The sequence below is a fragment of the Hydra vulgaris genome, chromosome 03 (assembly GCF_038396675.1).
Source record: "Hydra vulgaris chromosome 03, alternate assembly HydraT2T_AEP".
NCBI classification, from domain to species: Eukaryota; Metazoa; Cnidaria; class Hydrozoa; order Anthoathecata; family Hydridae; genus Hydra; species Hydra vulgaris.
This window is the reverse complement of record NC_088922.1, coordinates 36,231,144-36,252,157: the sequence shown is the minus strand read 5'-3', so window position 1 is coordinate 36,252,157 and position 21,014 is coordinate 36,231,144. Positions and strand designations below refer to the sequence as shown.

Sequence of the window (21,014 nt, the reverse complement as noted above, 5' to 3'; positions counted from 1 at the left end):
TAAAACTATAATAATTAAAAATGTGTTTTAAAACCTGTGTTATCAATAAAACGTTAAAACCTTAATAACTTGATTTTGACTAAATACTCAAACTAAAATTTCAGCTTAAGATCACTATTTTTACCAGACCCTTTTTTTTTAAATATTAAAAAAAATAACATCATTAATTTAATTAAATTTTAACTTTAGTAAATTATGTGTTTTAAGTTATCAATGAACAATAACTTTGATAATATAAACATTAGTGCATTTTTTTTTAATTATACAAAGATATAAGACAAAAAATATATAAAGAAAATAAATAAATAATAATAGATAAAAGATATATAAGACAAAGATTATATAAGACACCAACACTAAAGTTAATTTAGTTATTAAGTTATTAAGTTCCTACATATGTAGAAAAGAAAAACTTTGATTTTAATGTAGATAAAGTTTTAGCACTCTTTTAAATAAATTAAAGTTGGTCTCTATAAAAAATTAGTTTGGTCATCTAACTTATAAAACACTTTGTTTTGTTCTACACAATTTATAATATATAATAATACATAATATCAAAATATACTATCAAAAAATATATTTAATAATATATATATATATATATATATATATATATATATATATATATATATATATATATTTATATATATATATATATATATATATATATATAACGACTACAAAAGAGCATGATATAATCATAATTCATTAAATGATGTTGACCATCATGCATCAAGTAATCATTGATCATTAATGAGAACCACCGTGTTTTGAGTTAAACACATCAAATTAAAAGCAATGATTATTAAGAAAAAAAACTCAGAGAGCACATTAAAATAGTTGAGCAGCTGATGAATATAAAGGAATAATTTTAGATAATCAAAAAAGATTGTTATCTCTTAGGATTTTTGAGCGCTTTCCAAATTATATTAAATTATGAATTTAATCTCAATATTTTGAAAATTGATCTATTTCGGCGGCAAGTTAGCTGCGAAAAAACTAAATAAACAGTGCCCAGGTGAACCGGACTCTCAATTTAATATCCGGGGATATACAGTATATCCGATCAAATATATTACATTCCCAGTGGGAAACAAGACGTGTTCTAGACATCTTAATAGGCATGTTTTTATTCGACTAAAACACGTCGTGCACCTTTGGGTATAATGCTTTAACTTCTTTTCTCAGCAGTTCTGTTCAGTCTAAGAAGTCCTAACGGTATTATTCAGGGCCGACGACACGGGGAGGGGGGAGGGCACAATCGTTAATTTTTAAAAGAAAGTGGGGATACCCGGCCCCCCGGAGTTGTCGGCTCTGATATTGTGGAGCACCGCGGAACGGCATACAATGAAGGCTTTTCTTGGCTGGTGTCGCTTTTATTGCTTGTTATATTAGTTTTTTTATAAGTTGTATAGTTGTACACGTTTGTTGAGAAGAAGAATATATAGATACGGATGCGCTAGATATTTAATCAGATTTTAAAATTACGACGGTTCGTAGCAATGACATATATGTCGAGATCTGGAAAACACCCTTTTAATGTAAATTATTTATTTTGCCGTTTAAACATTTTATGAAAAACTTCTCGATTTTTTATTATTTCCAAATCATGTATATTAAAATGTTTTTAACTTAAAATTTAATTAATAAATGATTGTGTTTTACATTTGAATAAGACAAGTTTGACCACAACACAGAAGAAAAGAAATTCCAAATTAGGATAAAGTAAATCTAAAGCGTATGCTTGCTTTACAAACATTACTTATATAGTTGCATTTTATATACTGTATCATATCTAATGGATATTAAACTAACCTATGACTAGTAATCCTTAGCAGTGAGATAAAGGTGAAGGTAGTGACAATGACTTTGATTTTGAAATATCAGGCGGTAAATTTAATGGTGCGGTCATAAACTATTTATTGCATTTAAATTTTATTTATATATACTTATATATACTTTAAAGGGTTTTACGATAAGACTAAATTTGTCTTCTTTTTGCCCCAGTCGTATATTTACATTTTATTATAAATAAATAAATTTTTTCAAGGTGAATACATAATAATAATAAGAAGAAGAAGAATACTTAATGATCATAACTGTATTATTATTAATCAAATACTTATTGCTAACACAACATTTATTTATTTATTTGTATTTGAAAAATGTACAAATACAAAATGGTGAGACAGGTAATTACTAAATTACTCTTATATAGCACAAAAAAAAAAAAAAAAAATTCAATATAAGCAAATGTGAAAAAACCAAGTTAGTAAACTGCGTGACAATTTAAATCACTTTTTTTAAAATTCGATTTAAATGCTGACAGCGAGGGCGAGTTCACTATGTGGTCAGGAAGTGAGTTCCATCCCAGTAGGCACGCAACGTTTTATTCACGTTTCAATCACGTGTATTTTAGGTGACTTCGTCCAGGTTACTATTTTACGTAAAAGTCACGTGAAAGTTACGTGCCAAAATATCTCGTCTTTCGGAACTTTTTTAATTCTCAAAAAAAACTGGCATAAAAAATTTGAAATAATATTTTTTATTATATTAATTATTTTTTTATAGTATAGTTTTTGTATTCATTATATTAGTTATAATTATTTACTTCTATGATAATATAATTAATTTTTATTGTAGTATTATCATAATTAAAAAAAAAAAAATTGGTCTATATAATATCTTTTAACGCAATGCATTTAAAACAGAACTAAAAAGAAAAATATATATAAGTTGTAATATCTAATATCTAAATTATATCAAATTAAGTTAAATAAATTAGTACCCTATTTGCCGTCCCTATTTGCCACACAAATAAGATTAAACTCAAATACAAGGTATGCTTTTTTTCTACTTTATGATATGATATTTAAGACTGGCGAATTTGTCCATTTTGCTTACTTAATTTAGTACGAAATAAGTTATGTTATAACGAATTTAATATCAAATTAAGTAAGCTACATGGACAAATTATAAGTTCTAGCAGAACTTATTCTTGATTCTTGAGCAATAATAATGTCTCTGGAACTTCTGCATTATTTCTCAAGAGTCGTTTAGATAAAAACCCAAAATAGGTTTTCTTTCTTTATTTGGTTTTTATCAACAAGGTTAAAGAATTTATCCAAGATAATATCAATAAATAAATGTGTTATGTTATTTATTATCGATATATGTATATATTATTATTAAATACTTTATCTTTTTATAATATATGACATCTTGATCTCGTGCTTTACTTGTTAAAAATGGTTAATACTTATTTATTTCTTTTTTTTATATTATTTGAATATTATATGATTAATATATATATATTCGAGCTATATGAAATTATTATTATATATATTATATGACTTTTATTACTATTGTTATTATGTACAATATAAAACAGGTTATTAACGCGGATTTGTTCGATGTTTTCCCCACAAAAAGATAATTATGATGCTATTGTATTTGAAACTGCATTTTACTTATCTTTCAATGTTGACGACCTTCCAATATGTAAAGCAAGTTTCTCTCAAGTATAGCATTGCTTTTTTAAAAATTGTTTAATGATTTAGATCAAAGAAATAGCAGCACCAGAAAATCTTGTTGCAAAAACAGTTGGTGACTCACCATGTAAGATTTGTCTTAAAAATTTGTGATTTAAGATGATTATTTAATATTAATATTATTATTTAAGTTTTTATTTGTTTCTTTTGAGCTAAATTTGGTGTTGTGAGCTATTATTGGAGAAAATATTGACTTATTCATTAGATAAAGTTTGATGCCTGCTCTTACCCCGTTTCCTTCTTCATGTTTTAATCATGTATATTTTAGGTGACCTTGTCCCGGTGACAATTTTACTTGATTAAAACGTGAATGTTATGTTGCCAAAATATTGTGTATTTTGGAACTTTTTTTATTCATAATAAAAACCTGTGATTAGAAACTTGGAAAGATATTCTTTATTTACTATTTTTTTATAATTTAGTTTCAGGGATTATCTTATTCGGGATATTCCCGGAATACCAGATATTTTTCTGAAATTTATCTTTTTCCAAATATCCGAAAAGTTTTCCATACATACAACTTATATTACAAGTTCCATACATACAACTTATATTACAACATATAACAAGTATATATTATTCATCTATTTGTTTTAATGTTGTTTTAGTCATCATTCATACAAAAATTAAGAAAAGTTTTTAAAAATTGAGAAACGACTTGGCTGAATGCAAAATTAAGGGAAAAATGAGGGTGGAAATATTCTGAATTTTTTCAGGATATTTTCCGTAACTTTTTTCCGGATATTTTAAATATAATGATTACATGAAATATGTAATTTATATATTCATTATTGTAATTACTTTTTATTTTACTTTTACAATAACGTAATTATTTTGCATTGTAATTTTATAATAATTAATTTAAAAAGTAGGGCGTAAGATATCTTATAACTTCGCAATGCATTTTTGACAAAAATAAAATGTCACATACATAATATTTTATCCAAACATATTATCTTATAACTAAGTTTTATCAATTTAGGTTTAATAAATATATTATAAAGCTTAGTTCAAAATTATGTAACGTTATGGCAGATAATTATCATATTGCAATACGCAAAAGATCAAACCCTACTACGAGGTATACTTTTTTTTCTACCATATTGTATATTATTTTAGACTTTCAAATTTTTCAATGTAATTAATTTGATAATAAATAAGTTATTATAACTTATTTAATATTAAATTTATTAGGCTACATGACAAATGATAAGTTCTGCATAAAATATTATTGACTAGGAAGACCCAATGGTATTGTTATGTTATTGCCTAGGAATATCATTCTGTAGTAAGACCCAATAACCTTTTAACTTTTAAAGTTTGACTTTAAATTTCACTTTTCCCTCTCTTTGTCTTCTTTTGTGATCGCACTCTGTAGTAAGAATTTGATTTAATTTATATCTTGTTGGAGAATGCAACTTGATTCTGAGTTGAATTTTCAGCACTCGGTATTTATTGGTGACCTAATTTGACAATACTTTATTATACATATTTTTAGTTTTATACTTAATATATTATATATAATTAGGGGTAGATGAGGCTCCTTAGCCGTGGTGAATGTTTCCACAGCAAAAGGTGCCTCATGGTGAAAATCTGACCATGAATAAGGAAAATCATGATATAAAATCCCCACTATAATGCTTTGTGGTTATGTGATAACTATTACATTTATATAAATTGTTTTAATTTTTGTGTGCATTCTAAAATGACATTTAATGCTGTTCAAAACTTTGTAGATTACTCATTTAAAGCAACTTTGTGGGCTGTCACCTTTGCATCTAGTGAGTTAATGTATGAACAAGTTAATGCAGAAACAGATGCAAATATAAGAAGATGGAAAACGAAGAAAACAAGTTATCATGTTATCACAGTACACAGATGTTATCACATAAGGTGAGTACAGGTCTTTTTCTAATCACGCCTATCAGTTATTAACTTTATATAGATATATAGATATAGATAAATCTATAGATAGATATTAGATATAGATATATATAGATAAAAAATATTTTTTTAAACTTGTATTTTTTATTATGTACTTCTTTTTTTTTTAATCATCTGTCGACTTTTTTGTTACATCTTTTTTTATTAAATACTTATTTACTTTTTTAGCAATCAGAGTATAAAATTAGAAGGCAAATGACTTTTATTTTTTTACACTGTATGTAGTATTGTTTTCTTAAAATTATTTAATGATTTAGATAAAAGAAAACAAATAACACACTAGAAAATCTTGTTGCCAAAAGTAGTTAGCAACTCTCAAAGTAAGATTTGTTTTAAAAGTTTGTGATTTAAGATAATTATTAAATAATCATATTATTATTTAAGATTTTATTCGTTTCTTTTCAGCTAAATCTGATTCATTAGATAAAGTTTGATGCGTGCTCTTATAGAAGAAAATATCGACTGATTCGTTAGATTATGTTTGAAGCGTGCTTTTATTGGAGAATAGATATATAAGTTTGAAGCGTGCTCTTCGTAAGTTGCAGATCTACGACTTCGTACTTATTACTTATTGGATATAAGGAGGATATTTTAACAAAAGTGCAGCTTTTATTACAAATTAAAAATTTTTATGTCAAGAACTAATATACTGACTAATAAAACCATGTATTTTAATAAGTATTAAATATTTCCTCGACGATGAGTTTTTTTTCTTTACACGAATCCAAACACTTATAATTGTAATTATAAAGCATAGTTATTGCTTAAATATTACGTGCCAAAATTAACGTAAAAAGCACGTCTTTTGGACAGTTTTAGGGGACCAAAAAGTCACCTAAATATCACGTGCCAAAAGTAACGTGAAAAACACGTCCATAAATCACGTGAATTGGTCATTTCATGAGGACCAATAAGTCACCTAAATATCACGTGCCAAAAGTAACGTGAAAAACACGTCCATAAATCACGTGAATTGGTCATTTCATGGGGACCAAAAAGTCACCTAATTGTCACGTGCCAAAATAACGTGAAATTCACGTTTTTGTCACGTCGCTGTGCCTACTGGGATACTTAAATGATTCTTTCGCTGTAAAAGAATCTCCAACTCAACGCTGTTAATGCAAGTTCTCAAACTTTTTTGTCTTGTTTGTTCTCGGTGATAACAAACATATTTTTTTTCCGGTCTGCAACATTTGTTTATAAACAATATAAGTTAAGTTTTATAAGATACGTTAAGTTTAAACAATATCTATATATATTGTTTAAAACTCAACATATCTTTTGCAATGGAGTAAGAAATATGTATACATATTTTCTACAAAAAAAATAAAGTATGTATATACATTCAAACAAAATATATATATATTAATCTATGGTAATTTAAAGACCGGAATTTTAGTTAAATAGTTTTGTGGCATTATAAAATTGGGGTGGTTCACATCACAGTAATGTTTAAATTTTGAGCTTAGACTTTTAAATAAACCTTAAAACGTTTAACTTTAAAAGTCTAACTAGTCGTATGTCAATTTGTGTGTTCTTCACACTCATATTAATAAAAACTTTTATATAAAATGGAAAAAACAGATTTTAAACTTGAAATAACTAATTTTTTGCGACCTTTAATACGTTTGCAGACATATGACTGGTTAGAAATTAAACATATAACTTAAAACTTGTTTGAAAAAGTTGTTTTCTCAATTTCATGTTTTATCTTCATTGAGAGCAGCACCATTTTATACCAAAATATGGTTCATCAACTATAAAGCAAAATTTTATATCTAAACTTAAGTAATTTAAAAAAAATTTAACTGTGTTTGATTTTAGACAAGCTAAAGCGCTAGGAGAAAGAAAAAAAATTTAAAAAAAATAAATTATTCGGGCTAAAAAAATGCAGTGAAACATAAGCTTTTTATAAAAACGCAAAATTCGTGTATTTTCTAGTACATGCATTAACGGCGTTGAGAACACAATGATGATAAAAAAATCTCAAACACGATGATGATTATAAAATACATGAACCTTAACATTTATCTATTAACAGAAAAAGAAGTTGACAGTGATTATGAAACTATTAATAAATGTGATCAAAATGTTGTTCGAGTAAGAAAAATCGTTTTAGCTTGGTTGATTTCAATACTATTTATAAGACAAGGTTATTTATAAGACAAGGTTTTTTAAAAGACAAGGTTGTTTATAAGACAAGATTATATATCAGTCTCTATCTAAAGAAGGAAAAAATAATTCTATCATTACTATGGTTCATAATTATCTGAATATGCCTAGTCATAGGAAGAATATAAAGTTAAACGAATAACACAATTAGCCATTGGAAGAGTACTGTCGTGCTAAGCGAAAAAGTAGTATCTCCATCTAAAAAAAATGTTGGAAATTAATTAAACAGGTTTAGACACGTTACTGATCCGTTTTAAAAATAAGTGTTGAAATGTTTTGATAATAAGCGAACTATTAGCTCCTTCACGTCACTCACTTCTTATTTGCTACTTAATAGGACTTACTGTATTTTTGCTTCTTGTTTCACAAAATTTATGGACTTAATGTTTAAGTAAATGGACTACTGAAGTTAATGACTACAACGCATTCCAGTTTAATTATGTAAAGACGTTCTTTTAAATACCACAACTCCTGCCCCCATGCTTAAAAAAAAGTCAGTTACAGTTAAATCTGGCATGCGTTATGAGCATTTTAAAGTTATTCCTTCTTGAAACTATAATTTTACTAAAAATAGTCTGTTAAGAAAAGCACCTATTATTTTGTGACGTAATATCTTTTTATTTGCATAAGATCAATAAAATTTAAAGCAAATTGAAAATTAAAAAAGCTCTTTTTGAGTATGGATTGAAAAGCCTATTACAAAAAAATTAAAACTGTAAAGAAAAATAATTGAGGAGTGTTTTAATTAGAAATCCCAGGAATATTCGGCAAATATTCGGCATTCGGTATATTCGTACTACATTTTACTATTCGGTATTTGGCTAAATAGTTCAAATACCGAATTCGAATCATGATTAAAAAAATTGCATAATTAATAGAATTAATCATTATATATAGTACTACTTGGCCGGACCCGTAAAGTACGGGTCTTGGTAAGTCTATTCTACACCGATTATTTCTATATTTATTTATTACATCGATGTTTTTTCGTTAGTGGTAAAAAAAACTGTATATGCTGTTTACCTTTTAAAGTTATGAATAAAAATAATAATTTTTATTATAATTAACTTTGAACGCTTTGGTAGTCGTTGCGCGAACCGTTAGTAAACAGCGGTTTGGGTATTAGTACCTGAAGCAGGTACTTTAAATAATATTTAGAATGCCCGCTTGAATGTGTAGATTAATTATCATCGGTATAAAAGTATTGAAAAAAATTTGAAACTAGAATTAAAAAAATGTGGAATAAACTTACCATGAACGTATAATACGGGTCATGGTAAGTTTTCATTTTTTACCATTCGCAGCTTATTAGGACCCTCGCCCCGTTAATTAATTATGAAGAAAATAAAAGTTTGAACCTAAAACTTTTTAACGAGTTTCTTTAATGTGTGTCAAACACGCAAACTTAACTAATTACTAAAGCACTTTAATAACATAATCCCTATTGTGACATATGTGCAAAATATTTATTCCGCTGTTTTGATGTTTATAGAAATTTTTTAAAATCTCTCTCCCTTTTTTTGTTATAGTATATAATATCTTTATATATGTTATCTATATAACATCAATAGAACTTAAACAATGTTTTATTTTGTATTTTAGAAAATAGAAAACGATTTTTAAAAATAATACTAAATGTGCAAGCAACAGGATTTGAACCATTGCATTATACATTAGAAGCGCAGCGAGCTAACCACTTCGGCCACTAAAGTAGACTAATCTGCCAATTTTTAACAGGTTATAAACAAAAGACGGAGTAACATTATAAAACGGCAAATAAATCGTCAGCTCGGAATACAAGTGTCGTATTCGACATTTTTGAAAAAAGTAACTTATATATGCAAGTTGTCTTTTTTTTGTGTGGAATTATTTTAAGAAAAATTATCCGATAGCTCAATTAAGTTTTTTTCCACTATCGTTCAGTAGATCATTTGTCATAAATGAATTTTTTAAGCGAGGCGCTCGACGAACATTAGTTGTACTTAGCGTAGACCAATAGCAGCATTGTATTTGCTCACGTGACTTTAGATTTAGTTACGTAACAAGTAATACGTAACTAAATCTAAAGTCACCTGACTTTAGATTTAGTTACGTTACTTGTCTACCTTTTAAGATGTTTTTTTAAATAAAAAGTAATACATTTATTTTTTAATATTGAAATGTTCAGCTTCTGATGCTGATAATCCGGTACCAATAGTATTGGAGCCTAACCACCAAATGGAAGAAGAAACTCCTGGCCATGTAGCGGAAGACCCTACCAATTCATCTTTTTCTTCTACTATCATTTCTCCTAACAATGAAAAGTAATTATAAAATACTTGTTTACAAAAATTTCATTACAATACTTCTTGTGCTCGAATAATTTTAAAGAGATAATTATTTTTACATTATATATAAATTCTTGAAATTTCTTTTATTATCATTACCTTTTATTTATCTTTTACATCAACTGTATTTATGCATTGTTTTTTTATAATATTTTAAATTATAGTTTTGACATTAGTTTTTCTATTTTTATTATGGTTTGTAGAAAAGCTTCAAGTCTTAGATTAGATCAGAGAACATATAAATAGTTTTCCAACAGTTGATTCACACTATTGCAGACAGAATACTAAAAAATATTTCGAGTCGTCATTGAGTACAATTAAAATGTACAGTTTGTTTACACAAGCTTACCTGGAATTCAATGTAAAATTAGATGTTTATTATTCAACTTTTAATACAGAGTTTAATTTGGCATTTCATAAACCAAAGAAAGGTTTGTGTGATTTATGTCAAGAGTATAAAAACAAAGAAGATGATCAAAAAATAGCATAGAGAGTAAGCTATTGACTAAACAAGAAAGAAAATGTGACCTAACTAAAGTTGCAAATGGAGATTACAAAACCACCGCAGTTATAACTTTTGATTTAAAAAAAGTTTTTCCCCTCCTTCAATTGCAAATCTTTCTGGATTCTATTATAATAGAAAATTAAATTGCTATAATTTCAAAGCCCACTGTTCATTAAATAACAAAACTTTTTGTTACGCAATATACGCAAGCGATCGGACGTGTTTTATCTTCTTGCAAATAAATAGAAAAAATTTATAAAAAAATAAATAAATAAATTTAAAAATGGATCTTACAATGGAAAATATAGAACAATTAATTACTTACTTTTGGAAAAACATACTTTTGGAAAAACAAAAAATCACAATAGTTGAAGAAAGTCATAAGCTATTAAATAAATTAGAAAAAAGTTTTACTGCAATTACGACTGCTAATTTAAAAATTATTACCGAAAGATTTAAACAGTTCAACAAAAATTGTTAGTATAACAAAAGTTTTGGAGCTATCTAATCAAAAGATATCGTCCTTAGAAAACGAGTTAAATGATATTAAAAAATTTATTCATGTAAACGATGAAATAGTCGCATCAAAATTTGAAAAAGTAAAAGAGCAAACAAAGAAAGTAAGTAGTCAGATGAAAGGTACAAGCGCTGTAAATAAAATAAACAACAAGTTAAGGGAAATAGAAGATCGATCGAGAAGTTGATAACCTAAGGATAACTGGAATAAAAGAAAGTGAACACGAAAGCTGGGAAGAAAGTGAGTTAAAAGTTTTAAAACTATTTGAGGAGACGCTTGAAATCAAAAATGTTAAAATTGAACGAGCACATAGAACCGGACCAAGAGATGCTAAAAAAAATAGAACGATAATTTTAAAACTCCTAAATTATAAAGATAAGATTGATATAATGAAGAGATCTGTAAGACTTAAAGGAATGAACATTTATATCAACGAGGATTTCTGTTACGAAACTGTTCAAATACGAAAAGATTTAAGAGATAAAATGTTAAGAGAAAGAAAACAAGGAAAGTATGCGTTTATCTCCTACGACAAACTTATCATTCGTGAATGGGCAGAAAAGAAAATTGACGCTAAAAATCGCCAAGTATAAATTAATATTTTATTTTTTTATACTTAATATTTTATGGGATATTTTTAAATTTTTTTATTCTTCAAATTATTAACTTGATATTTTTAAATGAATGTAACATTTACATTTATCTTTAGCTTAAATTCTTACCGAAATTCTTTTATTTCTAAAAAACTAAAAAATGGACTCAAAACATGCAAATAATTTTGAGTTTAATTCTTTTGACTTTTTTCAAACAATAAACAATAAAACTGATTCAATTTATTTTAGTAAAGCAGGTCCTTTGTTAAACAATTGTTTTTATTTTTACAACAATGAACTAAAAGAATTTCTTGAGCGAAATCGCTTAAATGTGATACATTTTAACATAAGAAGTTTAAAAAATTTTGAAAATTTTAAGAACAATATTGAGGAAACTTTAAATATTTTTAACGTTATATGCCAAACAGAAACTTGGTGTAGTTCTGATGAGGCTATATCTAACTCGAATCTTCAACTGCCAGGTTTTAATCCTGTTTCTTTATCACGTAAAACAAAAAAACGAGGCGGCGGAGTACTTTTTTATGTAAGTGAAGGAATGCGGTTTTCAAAATTTCAATTGTTAAAACCTCTTTATCGACATCAGAAATACTCATGTCAGGCCTATTTATAAACAGGCCTGACATGAGTATTTCTGATGTCGATAAAGAGGTTTTAACAATTGAAATTTTAGCCAAAAAAACTAAAAATATACTTATAAGTTGCTGTTATCGCCCACCATCTGGTGAAATAAATAGTTTCGAGTCCTTTTTAATTACTGATATTATAACAAAATGTACAACAGAAAAGAAATTAAATTACATTATTGGTGACATAAATTTAGACGCATTAAAATATCGCGTAAATTCCAAAATTAATAGTTTTTATAATGATTTATTTGAAAACGGTGCAATTCCGCTTATTAATAAACCAACAAGAGTAACTTTAAAGTCAGTATCTTTAATAGATAATATTATGACAACAGACTCTTTTAATGAATCTCTTTAAAAAGGGTTAATTAAAAATGATGTTTCAGATCATTTTCCTATCTTCTTTTCAATAAATACTGATATTGAACAATTACAAATAAAAAAACAAGTTATCCTAAAACGCTGTTTCAGTGAAGTAAATATTGCATCATTTAATGAACAAATTCCTAAATTGGAAACATATAAATTTTTCGTCGGAAGCAAATGTGGTTTATAAGTCATTCTTTAGAGCATTCTATGAAGTTTATGATGCAAACTTTCCACAATACAAAGTTAACTTAAACAAAAAAAGCTTAAAGTCACCATGGATTACTAAAGAACTCAGGAAATCTTTCAAAGTTAAACAAAAATTGTATATAAAGTATTTAAAGTCAAAAACAGATAAAAATAAGGAAATTTATAAAAATTATATAAAGCTTTTTAAAAGTCAAAAAAAAAAACTTAAAAAAAAATACTATTCAAACTTATTAGAGAAGTTTAAGAATAATGCTAAACGCACATGGCAAATTTTAAATGAAATTACTGGCAATCAAAAAATTAAAACATGCAACTTACCAAAATTTATTAAAAACAATTATGATTTCTTATATAATCCTAAAGATATAGCAAATCAAATAAATAATTTTTTTGTAACAATTGGTCCAAATTTAGAAAAAAATATTCCAATTATAACTAACACAATTAATGATCTTAATCTTCCGATAATTTCTATACTTAATAACTTTGAACTTTCGATTAAAGAGTTTGAATGTGCTTACAAAATGCTAAAAATCAATAAATCGATAGGCCCAGATCAAATAAATGGTAACGTTATAATCAGTTCTTACGAGATCATAAAAACTATACTCTTTCAGGTCTTTAGTTGTTTAATTAAACAAGGTATATTTCCTGATCAATTAAAGGGGGGGAATTATCAAATATAACTAATTATCGTCCAATTTCTGTACTTTCTGGTTTTTCAAAGATTTATGAAAGGATCCTTTACAATAAAATTTATGATCGTCTTTCTAAAAATAAAATACTAAATACAACCCAATATGGGTTTAAAAAACATAATTCCACTGAACACGCAGTGCTTCATCTGACTAGAAATATTGCAGATTCGTTTGAAAAATCACAATTTACTCTTGCAGTGTTCATAGATCTATCAAAAGCCTTCGATACGATAAATCATGAGATTCTTATTAAAAAACTAGAAAATTATGGAATCTGTGGTAATTTTCTAAAATTACTTAAGAGCTATTTAAGCAATCGTAAACAGTATGTGCAAATTGATGTATCCTCTACAACAAATTTACTAGATATAACATGTGGTGTTCCCCAAGGGTCTATACTAGGACCACTTCTTTTTCTCATTTATATCAATGATCTTTATAATGCCTCAAATTTAAAAACAGTAATGTTTGCTGATGACACAAACATTTTTTTGTCTAGCAATAATATCATAACACTATTTAATGACATGAACATAGAGCTAATTAAAATTTCAAAATGGTTTAAGTCTAATAAGTTATCAATTAACATAGAAAAAACTAAATGGACTCTATTTTATCCAAAATCCAAAAAACTTCTTTTGCCAAATGATATGCCTCAAATATATATAGATAATATTCAAATAAAACAATCAAAAGTTATACTTTTTCTTGGTGTTTTTATTGATGAAAACCTTACGTGGAAAAATTATATTGAAACCTTGCGCAACAAAGTTTCAAAAAATATTGGAGTATTATATAAAGCGAGAAGTTTTGTAAATAGACACGCATTAAATCAACTTTATTACTTACTTATTCAATGCCATCTAAGTTATTCAAATATCGCATGGGGCAGTGCTAAAAAAAGTCAATTAGATCCTCTTTATCGGCAACAGAAGCATCTAGCACGATTAATAAATTTTAAAGATCGTTTTACTCATGCAAAACCACTTTTATTCAAAATGAGTGTTCTTAATATATACCAACTAAATGTTTTTAACACTCTTTGCTTTATATTTAAATGTAAGATAAACTTAGCTCCAATACCGTAAAACGGGGTGAATAGAAACAATTTTCAACTTTGGTTTAAAATTTTGCATATTTGTAGTTGTTTTAGGTACACCATTTTTTCCCCAAATACATGTCTCTGTTAGACCTATTTTTTTATGGTATTTCCATTTTTTTTATCTTATTTCATTTTAATGAAAACATGGTGTTTCTATTCACCCCGTAGATGGGGGTGAATAGAAACAGTACTTCAATTTCATATGTTTTTCTATTGAAACAAATTTAGGGTGAATTGAAACAGACAAATATGGATTTTTGGTCAATAAATGAATACAAATAAATTTATTTCTCAACATAATGATTTATTTGAGTACATTAACAAAAGAAGTTACATAAAATGTGCCCTTCGGTAAGAAAACAAATTGGAATAGTCCTCTTCATCTTCTGATGATATCTCCACACGCTTTCGGCTTTTCTTTGGCTGAACCTGTTTAGTACCTGAGGTACCTGGGTTTTGGCCAGTAGAACGTGAAGTTTGGGGAATCTCATCGTACACGACGAAGTCCTCAACACCGATACTTTTGCCAGGTTTCACATCTATTTTGGTCCTTTTTTGCCTTATCTTAGGAGTCTGATCATGACACAGACTCTGAAGAAGCTTTTGGAAACTCCTGTCAACAGCTTCAGTGTTCTTTTGAATGTTTTCTGGATTTTGATTTTCCTCATCATCAATGATTTTTGGAAGCATAGACAGCACTTTGTTCCTGTTTAGAGGCGCTATACCACACTTCTTAAAACCGCTGATCACATTTTCTTCCTTCAATGAATCGCACAACTTTTTCAATAACGCGGGAAATTTGTCCTTAGGAACAGTTGCTTCTGCTCTTCCTGGGCCCTTTTTCCACTCTTCGAGAATCTGCCGCCATGTTGATTTCAATGGGCAAAAAAAGGCTACGTCTACAGGTTGTGTGAGATGGGTGGAGTTAGCTGGGAGAAAAATAAAACTGATATCATTGTCTTTACACAACTTCACAGATTCCATTGATAAGTGGGAAGACAAATTGTCCCCAATCAGAATTTTTTGACCTGTTTTGTTTTTCAGGTACAGAAGAGCAACTGTCAGTACCTAATCTTCAAAGCAAAAGGAATCGAACCAGCCAGACTTTGTTCGATTGTACCTGGCGTTTTTTGGCCCACCTTCTGTCCAGCTTTGGTACAAGTGCATAGCCTTATACACAACGTAAGGTGGTAAAATAGTGCCATCAGCAGCGGCTGCAAACATCACAGACGTAGATGACTTTGATGAGTTTATGACTCTTTCTGGATATTTTGTCCCTCTACGTATAATGACTTTTTGCTTACCAGGGTCATCACTTAGATTCGTCTCATCGTAGTTTACAATATTAGATAAAGGCACATCCTTTAATTCATTTGTCAGTTCATCAAAATAGTTGTTAATTGTTTCTGGTGTTACACCAGCCCTCGAGCGTTTAATATTCTGACACATTCTAACGGCCAGTTGTTCCTTATGACGTTTTATAAATGATTCCACAAAGTCACGGCCGGGGAGGGTATCTTTAAACCTCTTAACTTCTTTCCCTGTCCGGTCTAAAAAGTCTTTTACAAGGAGTCGTAGAGCTGTAGTGTCAATGAGATAACCCCATTCGCCACATATCTTAAGCCTATCAAGAAACATCTGTTCTTCTTCAAGAGATAATGCTGTCTGACCACCATGTTTCTTCAAATTTGGACCTCTTTTCAAGTGTCGATAAAGAACACTATTATGCAAACCATGTTTTTCAGCAGACTTTCGAAGGCTTAATTCATTCTGTATGCCAGAAATTGCTTTTTCGATTGTTTTTGGATCGTGCTTTTAGTAGCCACCTCCAACCACGTGTTTGTACTTCCTTGGCATTTTACAGGGTTCTGAAATAAAACAGCTGTGTCAGTTAAGTATATAAGTATATAACACATAATATGTATTTTATATTGTATAAGTGTGATTTAGTATTAAATTTTTTTTGTGGGGTGAATAGAAACACTAAAAAATATGTGTTTCTATTCACCCCACGAATTCTAAAAATCTAACGTAATCAATATGAATAATTTCTGAAATAATATTGTTAAAGTTAAAGCTTAAAGTAAGCCTTAATCTTTTATATGGATAGTTAATCTATGTTTTTAACAACTATTTACTTCTATGAACAGTACACATTCTGACTTACCTGGAAAGTTCAAAGTAGATGAAAAAACAGCATGAATCACGTGCAACATTCAAGAAGGCAAACAAATAGGAACCAGTGCTGCCACCCAAACAAACCATTATTTCCATTTTAGCCTAAAGTGTACCAACTTAAAAAAAAAAATAGTTGCCACTATTTGACCATAGTTATGTAGGAAATCAGTTACTATATATATAAAAATGAAGTTTTGTTTCTATTCACCCCACTGTTTCTATTCACCCCATTTTACGGTACCTTTTCAAAATTTATATGCAATAAAGCCCAAAAACAAATATGATCTAAGAAATGACAATTTTATTTATCAACATTTTTCGCATACAAATTTTGGAAGGTCTCTTATATCTTATCGCGGAGCTTATTTGTGGAACCAAATAGTTTTAAAAAATTTTGATTTTTCCCAAAGTTAGAATTTTTCTTCTTTCAAAAACAAACTGAAAAAAGTTATTTTCTCAATAGAAAATATTTTCGAGTTCTTCTGATTTCGTTTCTCTTTTATAAGTGTTTCTAAATGTAATTTAAAATGTTTGTTTTTATTTTTTATTGTTTTTTTAATCGGTATTTTATTTGTATGACGGTTTTCATAACAACGGTATTTACTAATTTAAAATATTTGATTTTATTTTTTATTGTTTTGTTAAACGGTATTTTATAATTGAGGTTATTTTATTTATATGAAGGTTTTCTTAAACGGTATTTACTTTTTATTTTATATTTTTTGAAATAATTGGTTTATAATTTTTGTATTGTTAAACGGTTCTCGGTGACAGGATCTTATGATCCTCTTCGAGTTTCCGTGTTCTTCATATATTATGTACCAACGACACTTTTACCAGAGAATATTGTTAAATGAACAAAACAAAAAAACAAAAAAAAAATTGTGCGCTTTGGAAAGATACTATGGCTGGTAGAGGTGCAAATGAACTTGAAAGTTATCAGTATAAACTATTAAAGTTAATTATTCAAGACTGTCCTAATATATCAATTAATCATATTATTTTTTGGTCTGATTCTTGTGTTCCCCAGAATAAGAATTCAATTGTGTCTATGGCAAAAAAAATTTTTTAAATGAAAGCAGAATACCAATCATTGAATAGAAGTATAGTAAACCTTGTCATAGTTCAGTACAGAATATTGACATTGCGCATAGTGTGATTGAGAACAAATTAAGACATTTTGAGATTTACAGTCCTCCTACCTTATTCAAATTACTGCCATCTATTGAAAAAACTTCTGAAGTAGAATTGAAAATCATACAAAGGTACGAAGATGACTTCAAAAACTTCAAACTTGCTTCCAAGTCTTTATATTTCTAAGTGCCTTTTGCAAAGGTAAAACTTATGTGTCATGAAAAAAAATCTTTCTTTTCATATTAAGTTCAAAAAATTTCATTTTTACATCATACTCAATTTATTAATAAGTATATTTGTAAAAGAAGCTTATTAATTTCTATGTAAGAAGCTTGGAGATTAAAAACTGTATGTTTCTAAATATAATACCGATAAATTGGTACACAAAGCATATATATGAAACAGACAGGGGCTCAAAGAAGATACAGCTGACTGGTGTCACCACAATATTTTCATAGAGTCCCTTTAATAATAATATATAAACTTATAACATGGTCTTAACAAGTTTATAATAAGATATTTTTTCTGAAAAATACTGCGTGAAGAATATACCTTAAAAACTCCGTTGTAAAAAAAGTGTTAAAATCTTTAGTTCATCAAATTTAAAATGAACATATCAAGTATATATAAGCAATACATATAAGATATAGGAATACATAAACATATAATTATAAGCACATACACACACACACAAATACACATACACGCATATATATATATATATATATATATATATATATATATATATATATATATATGTATATGTATGTGTGTGTATGTGCTTATAATTATGTGTATGCGTTATAATTATGTGTATGTTATAAGTGTATGTATATATGTGTGTGTACGTATACGTACACACACATTTATACATACACACATATATATACACACATATATACACACATATACATATATGCATACATACACATATTTACATATGCACATAAACACACACTCACATATACTAGCATCCTTACATATATGTCAGAAATTAAGGAGATACAGTTTCATTTGTCGTTTAAAAGAGAAAGTGCTTTTCAAATTTCATACTGTTATTTTTCAATTGATTCCATAATGACGGGACTTGGCTAATAATTAAGAATTTTGACGCTTGTGATTTTACTCTGCTCAAATGATAGTTACGGTTGGTATTTGACCGAAGATTGTACTTTTGTGAAAAAGCCGATGTAAAATTATCAGAAAATCCTTTTGGCAGCAAGTTAGTCTTATATTTATACATAATCTATATACCTAAGACATTCATGTATTTCATTACAGGGGAAGGGTTTTCTAATCTCTTTAAATAGTTAATTGCTTTAAATTATCTTAATTTTATTAATTTAGTTTTGTGTGTGTTACCCCAATTAATATTGGCGTAGGAGAGATGACAATGGACAAGACTTAAGTAAAGCATTTTGCGCGATTTATGATCAAGAAAGGCCCTAGATTTGTGTGATACACTTATAACAGGAGATTTTTTTTTTCAGTGAGACAAATATGTTTTCTCCATGATAGGTTCTTATCAAATATTACTCCCAAAAACTTTGAATTGTTTACTCGATTTATTTCTTTTTTATTGATTGACAGTTTTGGCAACTTTAACGGAAGATTAGTTAATTGTCTTATTTTATAGAAGAGAGTAAAACTTTTTTTTTCACAATTTAATGATAATTTATTAGCTATAAACCATTGGTTAAAGCTTTCCAGGGTCAACAACGCCGGAGGAGGGGGGGCAAGGGAGGCAAATGTCTTCCACCCTTTACTTTTTTTCTAAAGTACCGTTTTTTTTAGAAAACTCAAGATAAAAGGGACTTTTTTTAGAAATTGAAGATTGTGCCCCTCCACTTTGAAACCCGTATCGTCGGCCCTGCTTTTAAGTTCAGTGTTCATTATTTTGAACAATATTTTTATATCGGAGCTGTTGTAGAACAAATTTGTATCGTGTGCATACATAATTGACGATATGTTATGAGAAACTTTATTAATATCATTAACATATATTTGAAATAATAAAGGTTCTAAGATTGATCCCTGTGGTACTCTGCATTCAATATAAAGAGCTTCTGACTCTTCCCGGACAACATACTGTTTTCTATTGAAATGGTAACTTTTAACCCACTTACGTATTAGGACTTTAATGTCGTAATACTTTAACTTTGAAAGTAAAATTCTGTGATCAACAGTATCGAATGCCTTAGAGAGACCGATAAAAACTCTTAGTACTTGTTCCCCTCTATTAAAGGTGATAGATCTTTTATTGGCAAGTTCAATTATAGCATGTTCGGTAGAGCAGTATTTCTGAAATCCAAATTGATTTTTGTATAAAAGTGCATTTAATGACATGTAATCGTAAATTCTAATAAAAATTACCCTTTCAAATATTTTTGAAAAGACAAGGAGTAGTGATATAGGACAGTAGTTGCGAACATAAGTGAAATATTAAATTTCAGAGTGTACATACGTCAAGTATTAATTGATAATCTGACTATAAAGTTCTTTACAAATGCATTTCAGTTTTTTTGTGCCATGTTAAACCATAATGGTTTAACATGGCATTCCACCGGGGTACGGCCCAAAACCATACTATTTATCAAAAAGACCATTTTTAAAAAGTAAAATGCGAAATTTACTTCGAAACTTGTGTTATCAGCCCTGTTTAAATTTATAACGGTTTGCAAACTTTAGCAATGCTTTGACAGCTCGATGTAAGTATATAAGTCACTTTATAGAATCATTTTCTGTACATCTCTTATCATATTATGTTAGAATATATACACTATGAGGAGGCGATTCTTCAAATAAAATGATGGGGGGGGGGGGGATGAATTCTTAAAACGTACCGACCGGTTCCATGAAAAAAAAAGGTCCTCAAAACTAAAAATTCACCCGACTGAAATGTGTCAAATACCCGACTAGCCGACTTTATTCTCAAAAAACCAACTATAACTTGAAAATCACCTTTTTTGTTAATCAATTATAAATTTATTAAATCAACTTGAAGTTGATGTAACAAATAAAGTGTGCAAGATTTGCTTATAACAAGCAACAAAGTTTGATGTAATAACTA

The 21,014-nt window shown here is 28.0% G+C and overlaps 1 long non-coding RNA gene across 1 annotated transcript; it reads left to right on the top strand.

Moving 5' to 3' along the window:
• The first annotated feature begins 2,726 nt into the window (after positions 1-2,726).
• Positions 2,727-6,192, top strand: LOC136078120 (uncharacterized). Its single transcript, XR_010637548.1, has 6 exons — positions 2,727-2,840; positions 3,561-3,618; positions 4,534-4,632; positions 5,288-5,444; positions 5,753-5,815; positions 5,901-6,192. It is a non-coding gene; the product is annotated as an uncharacterized LOC136078120 (long non-coding RNA).
• The last annotated feature ends 14,822 nt before the right edge of the window (positions 6,193-21,014 follow it).